At 32.5% G+C, this 5,000-nt stretch overlaps 1 protein-coding gene across 2 annotated transcripts in view; it reads left to right on the top strand.

Moving 5' to 3' along the window:
• LOC137631746 (neurofilament heavy polypeptide-like) overlaps positions 1 to 5,000 on the top strand; it is a 674,888-nt gene that overhangs the window by 329,451 nt on the left and 340,437 nt on the right. The gene's annotated exons all lie outside the window — the stretch shown is intronic.

Below are 5,000 nucleotides of genomic sequence, written 5' to 3'. Positions count from 1 at the left end.
CTTTTGTTTTTAGTCTCCTCGCTGTGGGGTGCTTTTTTCTTGTAATGACTGAGTTGTGTTGATCGTGAGATAATTTAAATCCTTTTTTTTAATCTCGTCTATACATTTCTTTTTAGCTTTTCCACTTTTATTCTTGTAGGCCTATCTGTTTTCTTACGTCCTCATCTATTTCATTTATCTCTCCATCTATATTTATCCTACATCTCTATCTATCTGAAATTACCTTCCTATCTATCTTTTCTTAACTTTCAATCTAATCGGTGCAACCTGTTTCCCCCTAGGAAGTGTCAAGGGACCTGAGTTCATTTATAGTTTTCCTTAAGATAAGGGATCCTAAAAAGGTGTGTTGGTCCCTTGGGAGGTTCTTAATGGCAGAGGGATGTCGGCTGTAGGAAACAGGAGTGAAGATAAACTTAGGGGATTCAAATTTAGAAAGGGTTTCTTTACTTTCCATATTGCCTCACCTTACGTGCGACACGGGCTCTTGCTTGATTGCTGGAAATACAAGGTTTCTGATGTGCAGTATACTTTACTTAAGTACACTGAATCAGGCTGTGAGCAAATCATAAATGAAGCTACTCACAGGTTTGGTAATTGCTTGGACCTCGTATACACTGACTCCCCTGGCGTTATAACTAGTAAGGTTGGTTCTCCAGTCGGGACATCTTATCATGTCTTGATTTCATTAGTAGTGAAGACTGAGCAGCCAGTCCCTGATATGGAAAATTTATATGTAGAACCAAAAAAAGATTTTGCTTCGTAGTTGAAAAAGCAAGGTGACTACGATAATAAGATGTGCGACTTGAGGTATATTTTTTCATTACTTGACTGAAGCCATATTTAGTGAGGAAGTTGGTAAAATGTAGCTGCAATTTTCACGAATCTGAAAGGGCGGAAGCAAGGAAAGCTTGTGTGGAAACAATGAATGAAAAAATGGCCAATGATAATTGTCTTTTCTTTATTTGAGAGCAATGCATGTTAGCGAAAACTGGCTAATTTTAAATATATATTTATATATATATATATATATATATATATATATATTTTATATATATATATATATATATATATATATATTTATATTTATATATATTATACATATATTTTATATATATGTATATATATTATATATATGTATATATATATATATATATATATATTATATATATATATATATTTATATATATACATATATATTTTATATATATGTATATATATATTATATATATTACACATATATATTATATATATGTATATATATATATGTATATATATATATTATATATATATATAATGCACTCACATATAAATATTGATTTCTGTGTGGATGTGGGTAGTCTACATTTCACATCGGCGGTATTTGTTTAAGAATATGCGAAAGGAAAAATCACAGTCATGTCAAAGGTTCTGTATCTATTTCTCTCTTTAAAATGCTGGAGCTTTCATCCCTACAGCTGCAACCTTTAACACGATGGCGGACTTAGCCTTCCCACGTATGCATGGATGTATGTATGCATATGTCATTGTTTCTGACTGCTAAGTTTTCCTGTGATCTGTATAAATCTACAATGTAAATGAAATAGCAAAAGCTATGTAAAAATATCAAATTCTTTCCTAATGTTTCCTTTACCTTCTGTTCATCATATTTGAGATATCGTTTAAGTAAGTCAGTAACTTCATAGGAACTTTCTTTGATATTTTCTTACTTGATAAAGGTAATTTTCCACTTCATTAATAGTTCCTTGGACTCTATACGTTTTTATTTGCATAATTGCGTCAAAAAGTCTGAAATGTCACGAGAATTGAATAGGTACGAACTGTTATTTAAGTTTTCCCAGTTGCTATTTCTTAACAGTTACTTCTTTTTTCGTATTGGATGTAAATTTGTTCATAAATATTTGTTGCTGAAAGTAAATGTCACTTTTAACAAGTCTTCAGTGGTGTGGTTGCCAGCTGCGCGACTTCTTTTCTAGACCCCAGCTGACTCTGGTGTGATCTGGCCCTAAGATTTTTATTGATATTAAAGAAAGAGTTTCATTTCTGACAAACATAATCTACCAGTAACTATGATGTGCAAAGTAAGATCTAGTTCAAGGTCAGATGTAGTTTATTATTGTTATTACTGGATGAGCTACTACCCTAATTGGAAAATCAGGTTGCTATAATCCCAAGGGAAAATAGCCTAATGAGGAAAGGAAATAGGGAAACTTAGAATAGTACCTGAGTGTCCCCTCAAGCAAGAGAACTCTAACCCAAGACAGTGGAAGCTCATGGTACGGAGGCCTTATCACTACTCAAGACAAGAGAACAATGGTATAATTTTGGAGTGTCCTTCTAGAAGAGCTGCTTACCATAAGTAGAGTCTCATCTACCCTCACCAAGTGGAAAGTATCCTCTGAACAATTACAGTGCAGTAGTTACCCCTTTGAGTCTAAGAAGAATTTTTAATTCTGTATGACCAAATATGGTCTCACTCCCTATGCTGCGATACAGCCCCGATTTTCCTTAGGCCTAAGTTCCAGTTCCGTGTCACTCTGGGAATCCTTTTGTTTTCTAATTGGTGTATAATTAGGTCATTATTTGTTCGTTCAGTAGTTAGATACTGATTGGTTTTCTAATCGGTATCAATTACGTCTGTATTTCTTTTAATTGAGTAGACTTTTTTTTTTTTTTTTTTTTTTTTTTTTTTGCTGATATGGCACTCCATTCTGTTTGGTTTAATTAGTCAAATTCATGTATTTTTATCATTTATCATCACAATTCAATTACATTAATAATGTAAATTATAGTTATAGTAGTAACAATAACCACAATGATAATAATAATAGTCATTTTCGACATTAAGAATAATGATAATAAGGACATGATATTACACATTTAAGATTACTTATCAACGGAACCAGATAAGCAAATCTGTGATGAGCGAATATAGAATTCAATGTATCCATCTTTCACCTGTGTATGCATTTGATCAAAACGCTGACTAATATGCGAAATGAAATTTGCAACGTGAAGGAGGCGAAAGTTGCATTTACTCCGGTTGCTAATTTTCCAGAATGACTGACATATCTGGCGCAGAAGCTGGAAAAATGCACGAGGCGGAAGAATAAAAATTTGTAGGCTGAAAAATATATCGAGAGCGGTAAAAGTTCTTCCCTTTGAACATGTCAGGAAACTCCTCAGTGTGTTTGTGAAAAGTTTTGGAGTTTTTAAAGAGCATTTTTTTCGTTTTTTATTTCCCATGAAATTCTCTTATTTTACGTCGGGACAAATATATTTATAATATTTTTTCATCAAAGCACCACTTTCAGTCAGGAAGTCTTCAATTATACAAATGTATGTTTTATAATCCAAATTACTGATTGTCATTTTGGTTTGCTCATGTTTATCCCATAATATTTTGCGAATATTTTAGTTTTATTAAATTATCGACCATCTAATATTCCTGTTTATTAAACTTCATCTTAAGCCAAGAAAGTATATGGAAAATGAAATGTTAAATCTGTATTCCAGTAGGATTGAAAGAATGAAACATTAGAAATAAGCACAATTCCATAAGGAAACCAAACTTTGCTTTTAATTATTAACTACTTTAAGATGAATCAGAATTCAACATTAAACAAGGCCCTTAGAGCCAGACATAAGCACTATGCACACAGTTTGAAGTAGGAGATCTCAGTCAAGGCAGCCATTAACAATTCAATGCAATCTTACTAATATGAAATTATACAAGATTCAAATTCAAGAAACCAAATGTTTCCATTAAGGATGCTAAACATAACTGCAATGAGGTGATATTTGGAAGGTTTATTGCTTAGATACATGTATGCCTACTCTATGGATGGTGTTGTTTCGTATACATACGACAAGAAAAAGATTTTTCTGCTATTCGCATTTTTTTTTTGTGCTGTTTAGTTTAAATCTATTTACCTTAAAATTCACTCTTAAGTAAAATTCATGATGAATGTATTATTTATGCTAGTTTCATTTTATCCAAACAACTTTTGAACCCAACTTCTTCTGTAGACGTATGATGCAATTTCAATTTTTTTTCACTCTTTTACAGATATGCTGGACTGACCTTTTGGGTGCTGGAAACCAGTGGGAAGAAAGGTATGAATATTTTCTCAAATTTTAATACAACTAAATCGTATAACATTTTCTAAGATTTTTTTTGTAGTATTGATTAGGATAAAGTAGAAACAATGTGAATGGTTAAACGCGGAATAATGCTTCCGTTGCCTTTTTGTCATTATAGAAAGAAACAAAATTGCAATGTGAATGTTTTCAAGCATCTACAGCGATAATCATATTTGGCTTTTTCGTTTCAAGCGATTTTATAGGTAACAAACCAATTTATCTAGGACTCAGGGTAAATTTTGTGCATCGTGCCTGAGTAGATATCTATGAATTTCCTCTTTACATTAATCGTCATATAATTAACTGACATAAAGTTCATTACTTGGCAAATGATGGAAAATCTAAACGGGAAAAAACTTAGAACCTGAAATTGATATTATGGCTACGTCAAAATATAAATCCTTCAGAAGACGTTTCTCAAACCTACGAATTTTGTTGAGGTCAGCCATGGTCATGAAAGGCTAATAAATCATAGTGCCTAGCCGGTTCTCTCTCTCTCTCTCTCTCTCTCTCTCTCTCTCTCTCTCTCTCTCAAGTATCAATAATTACTATACGTTCAGCGGTTTAAGTATAAGCTTTGTTCCCACCTTCTGTTGTTTTTCCATGTATGGAGAACGGCTTAGTGTAAAAGATATGCATTTCAATATTATTCTCGAAGATTTACTCTGAAATATATTGATCTGATTTGATTTGATTCATAGAAATCTGGCCATATTATTTATCACTGGATTCGGGAAGACCAATCAGCGTTAAAATGTTATCATGTTAGAATGTTACTTCGAGAAAACCCCGCAGTTACACTAAGAAATAACAGCCTTAAAAGGTCGGGCAGAAAGAAATAAGAAACCCCGAGGAAAGAA

This window comes from Palaemon carinicauda, chromosome 40 (assembly GCF_036898095.1).
Source record: "Palaemon carinicauda isolate YSFRI2023 chromosome 40, ASM3689809v2, whole genome shotgun sequence".
NCBI lineage: Eukaryota > Metazoa > Arthropoda > Malacostraca > Decapoda > Palaemonidae > Palaemon > Palaemon carinicauda.
This window is presented reverse-complemented; position numbering and strand designations above follow the sequence as displayed.